This window comes from Siniperca chuatsi, linkage group LG12 (assembly GCF_020085105.1).
Source record: "Siniperca chuatsi isolate FFG_IHB_CAS linkage group LG12, ASM2008510v1, whole genome shotgun sequence".
NCBI lineage: Eukaryota > Metazoa > Chordata > Actinopteri > Centrarchiformes > Sinipercidae > Siniperca > Siniperca chuatsi.
The window spans coordinates 25,396,004-25,408,521 of NC_058053.1; the positions used below are offsets into that span (position 1 = coordinate 25,396,004).

General features: G+C 40.1%; 1 protein-coding gene across 2 annotated transcripts in view; it reads left to right on the top strand.

The window, feature by feature from the left end:
* The first annotated feature begins 2,781 nt into the window (after positions 1–2,781).
* Positions 2,782–12,518, top strand: part of LOC122885034 (ras-associated and pleckstrin homology domains-containing protein 1-like) — a 67,936-nt gene continuing 58,199 nt past the window's right edge. For both annotated transcript variants that reach the window (XM_044215626.1, XM_044215628.1), the window contains exon 1: positions 2,782–3,007. The gene's annotated coding sequence lies outside the window, so the exon portion shown is untranslated. The remainder of the gene's footprint in view (positions 3,008–12,518) is intronic.

The following is a 12,518-nucleotide window of genomic DNA, read 5'->3' on the forward strand; positions in this document are numbered from 1 at the left end:
AAATCAGACTACACCCAATGGGTGTGTTCAGAAGTGCAACAGACTTGAACCTTTTAACCAGCAATGCTTTTCCTACAAGATTCAGTGTTAAGTCGCTCTTTGTGCATTTTCATCCCCTTTATATGTTGACTTTGGGCCACAAAGAGGTGGTAAGCTCTTTTCCTGCTGGTGAAAAGCTGCATAAACTGAGTTTACAAGGGTTTACCTGCCACTCTATCTCTGGTCGGGAGCCAAAAATCACCTGGCAGACTGCTTTGCACACACACGTGAGTGTCCTGATAGGCTGAGATAGCAATCTGGGCTGTGGGCTGAAAAAGTTGTCAAGGCACTGAGATGTGTTATGCAGATTAAAACCAGAGAACAACTGGGTGGAAAAGGTTAATTCCTTTTCCATCAGCTATCTGTTGTAAGCCAACAGGGGACGTCCCGCTTCAACTGACTGCACCTCCACATTAATATCTGCCTGCTCTGTGTCTCTGTATGTATAATCAGTGGTTCCTCACACTGTCAATGTTGAGTTTTGTAATGATGGAAATATGACATTTTTGTTTGACATGGAGTCTCTTTGTGCTGTAACCTCAAGGTGATTTAAATCCGTGGTTGAGGTTTAAAATTTGAATTAATTTCATGTAAATTTACAATGAAAACGTCAGCACCTATGAGGTTTTGGCAACAATGACTATTGCCCCCACCTACTCAAAGCAAATGTACACACAAGTGGGGTGTTACTGTGTGGTTTACAGCTGCAGCTTGTATCACCTCCTCTTCCTTCCTCTCTGCTGTGTGCCTGATTGTTGTTGCTGAGGATACCCTCAACACACTTTTAAGTTACTAAATCCCGACCTGCGGTGCCAGGATGTTTACATTGCTGGCATGGACAGAGACGGAATCAATTTTATATTTTTTTACATTAAAGGGGAAAATACCTTAATATATTCCAATGCATTAATTTATCAATTAATTATACCCCTGTAAAATCCCTTTTGAAAATCTTTAATTACATCAGTATTACAGTAATAGATAAATTAATAGAATTTTAAGGTTAAAGAGTTTGAGCTTCACTGTGCACTAGAAGGCAGTTTTCACTAATCTGCTGAAGATGGAAAGTTTCTCTGTGCTCGCCCTAAATCTGAGTTCTACATACGAGATGCACACATGTGTACAGTGTAATGTGGAAACTTAAAACCTCCAGCGCACTGAGAATGGCCTAGGAGACATCTTGTGTCCTGCTGTTGAACTCGTGAAAAAATTAAAAATATTTGCAAATTCATAGATTCAGATTTTTCAATGGGGAGATGTGATTTTTATTTATTTTTAAACTAGGTAATTAAATGTGTTTTGGAAAACAAAACTCATCATATACAAATGAATTATCAGCAGAGTATTTTTATATATTTCTTAAAACAACATATCTAAGCTACATTTTACAACCTCACAGTCCAGTTGTCTCTCATACCTTGTGTGGAAGTGATTTGCTGGATTTTATAATCCCTGTATTTTATACTTGTAATGCTTTCATTTGAACAGGTCCTGCTTATGATGCATCTTATGATGCATTTTGGTAAATGGTCTACACGTCAGCGTATGCTATTTGTTTGTCACTGGTTCACTGCTCTCTACACAGGCAGTCTCAGACCACTAGAGGTCAGACTTTGGTCTAAAAAGCAGTTTAAAAGCTGAACAAGGTGCTGACTTAAGTGTGTGTGTGTGTGTGTGTATGTGTGTGTGTGTGTGTGCGTGAGAGAGAGAGAGAGAGAGAGAGAGAGAGAGATAAGAACAGAATATACATAATAAGAATATATGAATAGAACAGAATAGAATAGAATGACCTCATCAGGTCTGATTGGCTGAGGCTGATTTCTGGGTTGGGCAGGACAGGAAACAAGGCTCCGGGAACGCGCATGGATACGCGCTCCCGCTGAGTTTTTTTTGGGATCCGGCGTAGAGCTGAGGATGCGTCAAGTCAGAGTCTAGAATACCGGAAGTTAAATAATTTCAGCTTCCCAATAAAATACCAACAAATTTGAAACCGACATTTCCGTTTGACTTCATACTTTCTGCACTTTTCAAAATATTTGTTCCTCAACAAGGGTTTGTTGTTTTATAATAATATAGTGCAGGGGTTCTTACCAAGGGGTAACATGATAATTCTGAGGGATTATGAGATGATGGACAGGATATGGAAACAGAAAAAAACATATTTGTGCTACAAAAAATGTTTATTTAAAAAAAAAATTCACATAAGTTCTAATATTAGTTCTTGATTTAGTGGATTATTCTGATAACATTGAAACTGATGCCCTTATAGTATTTCTTGACTTTTCTAAGGCATTCTGTACTGTAGAACATTGTTTCTTATTTATAGCGCTCCAAACTTTTGGTTTTGGGCAAAACTTTGTATCGTAAAGAGGTATGTCAAAACTACCAAAATTAATCTTAATTTATTTTTTTTTGTATATATCACTTTCTGATGTATGTCTTTTTTGTTAAATTAACTGGTATGATTGATTGGTTGTACACTGGTATTACTAAATTCACAAAAAAATAAAAAGAAAAGAAAAAGTATAAAATATAAAATAAATGAAAATTGCGTTTATTTGAACAGTTTAGAGGCTTTAATTAGTATATTTCATTGTGACATGTAAGCGTTTTGTTCGAAAAAAAGTCATTTTATTTTGTCTATTCTTTTGTTATTTTTATTTTTTTGTCAAGTAACTTGACAGTGAGGAGGGTTTATTGTGAAAGTCCCTCCCGGAAGTCGTCCACGTTGCCTGCCTGTAGCTTGACGTTAGTGTCAGCGGTGTTGGGATTCAGTGTGGCAGCAAGGGAAATCAGGGAAATCTGGGATATCTGGGAAAGGGGAGTCGGTGAAAACCGGGACTAAACCGGCAGAAATCCCGACGAAGCCTTGACCGTTACACCGCGGGGTTTCCCTCCGGACGCATCTCCTCTGTCTGCCCGCTGGTGGCTGCGGGTTTCCACCCAGAAATCTCCCTGGATCCGCACAGTAAGTAGCCCAATTCCCCTTCACCTAAACGCATCTCTATCCCACCACATTCACCCTGCTGTCTCTTTCACTCGCTGATTTACATCTGGATTAAAAGTGTTCGCAGACATTAGACCTTTATTGTATGGCAAACGGAGAGCGGAGCCTTTAATTAACATCGGCAGGAATAAAAGCCAATTAATCCCGTTAGTGGCTGCATGTGTATGCAGAGAAAGGAGAAGGGGGGGCGGGAGAAGGGGGGGCAGAGAAAACGACCAGCTTCACAGAAAAATGGCTTTCATTCTCTTTAGCTGGTTAAATGCATTTCAGTGGTGACTGCATACACACACATAGCGTTGATTTCTGCCTGCAAGCGCCGTTATTCATTGTGCATGCATGCATGCGTGTGTGTGTGTGTGTGTGTGTGTGTGTGTGTGTGTGTGTTCGGTGCTGTGTTAAACGCCGCAGGGCCTGCAGAGCACAGACTCCCGGCCTGGATGCGCAGGTTCGCCGGGGAGCAGCAGCCGGCTGACAGCGCCTTTTCCAGCCGGAATATTTGCGTTCAGTGCTGCTGACACAAGCAAGGCGTGGCATTCATATAGCATTACACAGCTATGGGCGTGTTCACCCGCAGCAGCCGCACTACTGACTTTCACAATGTATAGTTTATTCAAAATTCATTCATTGCGTTGCATATGACCCTTTAGATGTGACTCCATCACTGTGTGTTTAATTGTATTTTCTTTAATGAGCAGCCTGCTCAGGGTTTGCCCCAAGTCTCATTTAAAAGTCATTTAAAATTCAGCATCATCAGACATGCAGGCCTGCCATCTGTCTGTCTGTCTTCCTGCTGGTCAATCTGTCTCACCAGCTTGTCCTCCTGCTATATACTGTATAGACTGTCTCACTGTCTGGCTTGTTGCAGGTAGACGTGTCTCAATATTAGGAATACCCTGAATTCCAATAACAGGGTTATTGTGATTATCCTGCCACACTGAACGTCAGGGTTTATTAGATCACTTTAGGAATATTTAGATAAAGGTTTTGAAATGGATTTGTTTCGGTATAAAGTTCAACATGTTTATGTTAAGGTCAAAGGTGTCAATGATGATGTACGATGTCTTCCCTGACATTTTTCATGCATGGGACCATGTACGAAAATTTGTCTACATGAACTGCGATTGTAGATTCTGGGCTGAACGAGCCAACCCCAACCCTAAAAGTGGATTTATAATTCTGCGTCATGGAGTTACGGCAGTCCGGCTGTAGATCCCTCCAGTAGAAGCTGGGTCAGCAAAGGATTTTATGCGTTGATGGCACCGCTGCTATTTCGTTGCCAGATGATGTTGGACTGCGCTTTGGCAAGAGTTGAGCCAGGATTGACTTCTCTGTCTGTGTCTCATTGAAATGAATGAGAATGCTGATTTTGATGCAGCGATCTCATCTGTCTGAATGTGGCATAAACCCTCTCTAGGGCTGGGTATTGTTTAGAAACACTGGTGCCAATATAATACAGAACCTTAGTTTAGATATCCAATACTAAAATGGTACTTTTCAAAATCTTACCTTAAGAAATAGAAACACATTTCCTATAAAAAAAAAAATCATTTAACTAAAGAACCAGTCTTCTCAAATGTTAAATGTTGTCTTAACACAAGCAGCAAACATTTTGATTTGAATCAGGAACTATCTGATCAACGAATAAGTAAGTAACCAGAGATTTGAAGCCGGCTTTCAGTTACTGACAGTTTTCTATATGAGGACACATTTATGTCAGCACCAAAGACGTGTGGAGATTTCATACCCAGCCCTAACCCTCCTTGATGGATATATAGCCATTTTAGAGGTTGTTGGTGAGAACTTTAGTCCTTTCCATTGAAAGTGGGCAGTGACCATGTTTCCTTCTGTTTCCCTGCCTTTAGTCCAAAGCAAACTGGGATAGGCTTCGACCTCACTGTCGCCCTTAATGGGGAAACGTAGGTACAGAAAATAGACTTAAAAGCCTTTAATTTGACTTCTGTGATTTGTTCCACTCGTGCACTGATTAATACAGATCCCAGTGTGCAAGAGCACATGCAGTAATCACACTGATGTCCGTCACACTGGACTGCATGGAGATGTGGGATTTTTAAACAAAACTGAAATTTTTTGAACAATAGTCCTTCAAATGTTTAATACCTCGTTTGAACCAGATTTACTTACAGTCACTAGTGATGCGATGTTCTGTCTCATGCTGTAATCTGTAACCAGGCCCATCACAGTCGAAGTGTAATCGTTCGGACAGGCCCGAGACGTCCCACCTCTCTAACACACTCGCGTGCAGCAAAGTGGGGCAGAATTCAGCGTCTCCCTGTAGTGTTGAGGGTTAACTGGAGTATAAAAATCCCGACTGCCCTACTTCAACTAAAGGCTGCTCTGAATGTATTCGACCAGCCAGTCAGGCTGAGCTTCACATCTGAGACTTGCCGGGTCCTGGTCTTTCTGATTCAGTATCCTTCACTGTTGGTTAGTGCTCATCCCATGGGTGTTTCTGCGCTGTAATTCCCAATGATCCATCTAATGCCAGTCAAGCAGTGTGATATTAACTTTGGATTTTCTGTTGATTGTGTTTTGTGGTGTTCTTTTCTCCACATCGGTGCCATTTGAGCAGCTGGTTGTCATCAGTAAGGAGGTGAATCAGCAGGGAAATCCTGATACAATGTGAAACTGATTTCTCAAGATGCTGATCGGAGTATTGTGGTTTTGTAATATTGTGATTCAACATTAAGTTTTTTTGTGATATCTGTCTTACTTTTAACCCTAAAGATCGCAATGTTGGTCTGTCCACGTTGCTCCAAAGCAAGATATCGTGACAACTGGACAGATAATTATAATCTGCTGTGGGTATTTGCGGTCAGTTCAGAATGATACCTAATGATTTTGGTGACCCTGTGATCTTTTCCACCACCACAGTCAGCTTTGTTATCTCAGAACTACCTGTCAAAACTAGGGCTGCACGATATGGTAAAAAAAAAAATCATATTGTGATTATTTTGACAGATGTTATGATTGCGATATGATTCACGATTAGTGGGAATGATCATTTTTGCATCACAATTTTCATTTTCACTGAAAAAAATATTAAAATCATGATGATGTGACATTTGTTGGGGTCTGCACCAAACAAACATGTTTTCTTACATCTGGAGAACCAGATTTGTAGGCCAGGGCATCTCTGCAGCACCAAAGTACTTCATTATTATTCATTTATCAAAAAATTGCAGCTCCTGCAATTTGGATATTGCACTTGGCCATATTTCTTTTTCGATAATATTTCGATTTATTGTGCAGCCCCAGTCAAAACCAATTGATTTTTGTTAAAATTGCTGTGGATATTAATTTGCTGTGTCCATACTACATACTAACTGTATGTACTGTGTACTATGTTTTTATAGTACAGTTTTTTTCTAGTATTGTATAAAATAAATGTACTCCCTGGATCCGCACAGTGGACTGTTTTGCACAAACAGGAAATGAAAGACTTGAGCCAGCTAATGTCAATTAAACTGTGACTTTGGAATGTCACTGACAGTTAAACTTCACAAACAAACAAAATGTTTTTCTGAGACTTAGCTATTTTGTCACCATCTACACTTTCATCTTTTGCAGCTGTGAGCAGCTCCTCCATTTCCTTTTTGTGTGTAGGGAAAATAGCGTACATCCACTGCACACTCAAAAATCAAGCGTTTATTAGTATGAATACTGATATTTTTTAGGGTAATGTTTTGTCTCTTTTCTAGCATGAACACACTACATGAAGCACTACATGCTTAGACTAAGTAGCCTCTGTAGTATGGAATTAGGACACATTAATAGTCTCCAGTGGATGAATCCTTTTTGTCGTTCTGTGACCGTCAGGCCTTTCTTCTTGCACCACCGTCAAGTTAAAAAAAAAATCCACTTTTCCATTCGAAAAATCATATCAAAATGTAAGAGGCAGATTGCCATGAAATGAATGAGCACATTCATTGTTCCCAGAGGATGATTTCAATCCATGAGCTTTCCTATAGCACCACCCACAGAGCAAGGTGTCCACTTTGCACCCAAGGTGTTAGTGATGTATTACAGTCACGGTCAAAGCAATATAGATAATAAGTCTGGATAACGCTCTTATCCACAACTATGCTCAGTGATTGGTCGGGCTTCAGTGTCTTGCTCAGGGACATTTAAATACTCGACTGTTGTGGGAATTGCACATCCGCATTTCCAGGCACCGGGGAGGCCTGCAAGCGTTAAGAGACGATGTGGGTCTTGTGTGCTTCCTCTGGCAGCTCTGCAGTCATCTTATAAACATCAGACTCAGTGCACTAGTTACATCTGTATCAGCTGCTCTGGTGCAGTTTGTCAGAATCTTCTCATTGGTGGCTACGAGAGGTCAAACCAGGTCACCATCTGATGTTGTTTTCTTCTTCCTTTCTGTCTGTCTGTCTTTCTGTGTGTGTGTGTGTCTCTCTCGCCAAGTGTATGGAAAAGTCATCCCTCCTCTCAGGAAATTCCTTCTTGTCCCAGGGGTAAGACAGACACAGAGGGTGTGAAGGAGCAACAGAGCAGCTCTGCTACAGAGGGACACTCCAGGCCTCGCTTTCCTATTTAGTCTCTCTTATTTTGTTGTGAACGTTGCACCTTAAAGCCGTTTGTGAAGAGGGACTGTTTTGACACTTTTTGTCCTTGGTGCATTCAAGAAAGCTCAGACATTTGAGAGTTAACATTTGGCTCCTACAAAGCCATCATGTCAATGCAAGAAACAACCATCACTGTGAGAACGCACGTGTGAATGTTGTCACGTATTTCACATATTCGGATTGAGAACAAGTGCCTCTATGTGAACTTACCACATGTAAAACACTATTTCACATCTAAGTAAACAGTACTAAGCTGTAGTACAGTGTTTTAAGCTAGTGTTCAGTGTAATGCAGCACTCCTGTATAGTAGTCCATACTGCAGTCTGTTTTGCTGTGTCAGTGCTAAACCTGCAGAGACACTCTAATTAAACAGCATCAGGACTGGAGCAGGAAACTGGAGATGTGTGTGTGTGTGTGTGTGTGTAAAGTGTGTGCTTCATTCATGGCAGTCTGTTGGATCGCTGACCACTTTATCTGGTTGGCAGTGAGCGCGTATCTGCTTAATTCAACATAAGGGCAGATAACATATAAGGCTTCATGGCTAACTAACCTAATTCAAGGTGGCTAGTATGGCTGTTTTCAGCGTGGAGGTTCAGTCATGCTAACTGGCTAACCTAAACGCTACATACTGTTTGTCTAGATTCAGTGATTTCCGTCAGGAGCGGAGTGCCGGGCTTCATAAAACCAGCTTCCTCCTCTATTAACTATTTCTTTTTCATAGCATATCATTACTTTGATATTCACTGGTGATTCGCTGGTGATATCTGTTTTAGTGAATTTGATTGAATGTTTTTCCCCATTCTCACAATTTTACGTCCTTCCCCAAAGGAGTTGTCACCAGTAGAGACTGTTTAAAGAGTTTAAATAAAGTATTTCTGTACAAATTCGCTGAGAGTATTAGGTGCACCTAGCTAAAACGACTGTGGCTGAATACAACAGCAATTAATCCTCCGTGTTTGTTTTAGAGAGGTGTTGATTTAGCTTTCTGGTCATTTTGGTTTGTGGTGAATTGTAATGTTGTAATGTTGTATCCTTTATTATTGCATTGAGAGGTGTTTCTGATATTTTGTCCACCCCTTGAGGGTAGACTTCACTGCAGCAGTTGGGGGTTTAGGACCATGTTCAAAGACCACTTCAGTGGTGTTAATAAGATGGAAATTGTAATTAATTTTCCCCGTACAGATTTATCCTGCCGACCCAGGAATCGAACTGCCAACCTTCCACTTACAAGCCCCACTTGTGTAACGTTTCACTGCTCCAAATACGAAAATACAGCTGGAAATACATTATTGTCATTGTAGAGTTTTGAGTGAAATTCTGGCACCTTATGTAGTTTTGGTGCTCAAGAGCTTTGTGCTGTTGAACGTCTGGTTCTGGCTCAGAGTTTCAGAGCCACCGGCCTGGGTGGCACAGATAACCAAAGGGAGTCTCACAAGCCTGAACCAGCTGACCAGCCTAGGTAGATTAACAGCCATATTCACATGTATAGTAATAAAATGACCTAGTTTCAGTCAGGTTGAGATTAGATATTGGATTAAATTTTAAAGGAAAGCATTTGTAGAAGCTGAACAAAATCCTATGTGTTTAATTTTTTATAAAATCAAAATCCAATACAGGAAAACTGAATATCATTATATGAAAATCAGATGACGTTAATAAAAATCATTATAGAATCAACTAAAACATCAATCAGGAGAAGGTAGAAGGTGTTTAGTTTAGTCGCACAGTAACGAGGAATGAAAGTTAATTTATTGTTTTTAAAAAATACTTTCTAAAATACACAGCACCAGAAGGTGAAAACGCAGCAAGTAAGTGATTGTTTAAAGGCATTTTAACACACAACCTGTATAGACTGAACTGACTGTGATACCAGCTGTGTGTGTTTTGTAAATGTTGGCATTAAGAGTTGCATCTGCATCTTGTATCTCCTTATATCTCATATTAATGTTGATCTGTGTGTGTGTATGTGTGTGTGTGTGTGCGCGCGCGCTGATAATATGGTTTTTCTGCTGTTTGTTGTTAAAACAGGCAACTGGCAGCTGAATGCAATGACTCAGCCTGTGTGTGTGTGTGTGTGTGTGTGTGTGACTTCCTCACACACACTCATAGAGACAAACACATCATATTAATGGAGTATCCAGATGAAGTAACAGTACTCCAGGATCCATGGACAAACAGCAGACCTATTGTACCTTAAAACTTTAGTACATTTTCAAGGAAGTCTGATTAGGTGATCGGATTTCACTGGTTCTGTGACACTATTTTTATGGTATGTTGACCAGAGAACCCTCAGGGTTCAGAGGTCAGGGATGCCATTTGGTGTTGGTCTAAAGTACATTCCTCTCATAGTCCCGGTGATGTGGTCAAAGAACAAGAAAATCTTGGAAACAAACTAGAAGTAATGTTCCACTGGTTGGCACAGCCGCCACTTTGACACATCCAGTCAGCTGTTTATACAAAATCAAAAGAAAGAGTTGAGGTTCAGATACTCAATCAGTACTACATTCCATGCCTGACTTGGAGAAATATAAACTTGTTTTTCTGTAAAAACCCTTTTTTCATTTAACAAAAGGAGACTAACTTTAACTCAAATGTTAAGTGTTGTAGCTGCTGTACAAGAACTTCGCCCAAATAAAGTAACATTTTGATTTAAATCAGGAAATGACTGAGGATCTGATCAAAGAACGTGTAAACAAGATTACAAATCTGACCAAATATTCAAAGCTGGTGGCTTTGATATTTGACAGTGTTTGATGCTCAACGGACTTGACACATTTCGGTTGGTATTGGGATTCGATACCCACCCTGAGTTTGAATATTCAGCTGTATGAATGCTCCCACTGATCCGTGTCATTTAATTATCTCCAGATACATAGTCCAGTTGTTAAAAGCAATCCAATTTAGAAAAGATATATTTGACAGCTGAATAGTTAGCTTTTAAATATCTAACATCATGGCTTTACCTTTTGTTTTTATACTTTAATGTTGATGTTTGTGGAGAGGGAAATGTTAGTATGGGTCTGCTGTGGCAGGAAGCTTTGGACAGCACTGTCTGTCTTTGTCTCTCTCTCTCCCTCTCTCTTTAATTCCAGACAGATGTAGAGTCATTCTGGCTGCTGATGCTGTGTTACTGCACAACCCTCGTTCTTGGAAAATTTAATCTCATTTCTTTATTTTCAGTTTTTTTTTAGTTTTTTTTTTATTCTTTTATTTTTCCCTTTCGTGTTTTTCCTCAGCTGCAGTACTCTCGCCAAGCCACTTTCTCTCTCCTTCCCTCTCTCTCTTTGTCTTTCTGTGTCTATGTCTCTCGACCCTCATGGAGATCCAGGGGCAGCTGGGAATCAGGACTGTCGTTTTGACTGTGTTGAACAGAGGCTGACTCTGTTTCCTTTGTTTCTAAAGTTTATACTTTACGTGAACATTTGACCTAAGAGGGTAAAATGCGAAAGTAAAGGTGGTAATAACACAATGTAAAAATAATCCATTACAAGTAGAGTTCCTGAATTCGAAATTTTACTTCAGTAAAAGTCCAGAAGTATTATCAAGAAAGTGTAAAAGTACTCATGAAGGCAGGAATTGCCGCATTTCGTTATATTACAAACGTCTAAGAAGAATTTTAATGTTGTTGCTAGTTAAGGTGGAGCTCATTGATATACTGTTGGCACAGTATATTTTTAAGAGAGAGAGTTAAAAATAGAGGAAGCTATTGTAGTTTATTAGCTGTGTTGCACCATCAACTTTTATTTAACCACCTCCTTTCTGAGTATACACTGCTCCACAAAAGAAGCAAGTTTGTGGACAGAAATTATACAGGAGATAATGGTACAAATACTTCTCTTGAATAAATTGTGTGACCTTATGGTCTGGTTAGAGACTGCGCTAACTAGCTTGCTGCTAGCCGAAACTTAGCAAGCTAGCTAGCTCAGAGAGCTACAGCTATTGTGACTGACTAGCACAAGTGTGTTCAAGGTTGCCTAGCGGGTTAGCAGTTAGCTTGCCTGTTGTGCTTTTGCATGCCATTGGTGGATTATTTGTTTTGCTGTAGTTTATTCACATTTATTTATTTTGTATTTTGTGTATGTTGTGTTTATGTCAAAAAAACAAATACTGGCGATATACCATTATCACATTTTTTAACACTCAATTATCAATATCAGTATGTGCCTCAAACAATGTGTCTGCCTGGTTCTTAAAACATGTCACTAAAAAAAGGCAGAGAAAAGAAGAGCCAAACAAGTCAAACAGATAATCCATTAGTTGCATGATTACAGAAGGGTGAAGTTAGCCTTTGTTTGTTAGCCTGTTTGCTTTACATTGTAGTACAAAGCAGTAAAACAAGTCACAGAAGCAGTGCTAATTATACCCTGAGCTCAGCCACATAGCCTTTAATGTTTGTGTCATTGTTGTTTAAAGGAGATGTTATTATAAAGTGTGTGTGTGTGTGTGTGTGTGGCAGTGTGTGTATCTGAGTGAGAGGGCGAAACAAAGTGAGAGTGTGTTTGGGGTTTGTCGGTTGGTCGGTCGGCCTGGTTTGAAGTAACTGTTGACACAGTAAGTTGTGAGTGTGTGTATGTGTGGTTGGTGTGAAGAAACTGTTGATACTGTAAGCCTGTCTGTTTTCCATTGCTAAGAGAAAAGTACAGGCGACGAACCTGTGTGTGTGTGTGTGTGTGTGTGTGGTTGGATATGTGTGTTAATGTTATGGCTTGGAGTATGCTTGGAACTGCGACTGTTTTTCTGTGCTGGCTCTTTCATACGTGAGAGCACACTCACACCTGATTCAGGTCCAGACCAAACCACAGCTACCTCCTACATCCAGACAGCACTCCAGTAGAGATGGAAAATATGCGAGCCTGCTTTCTTCTTTCTGC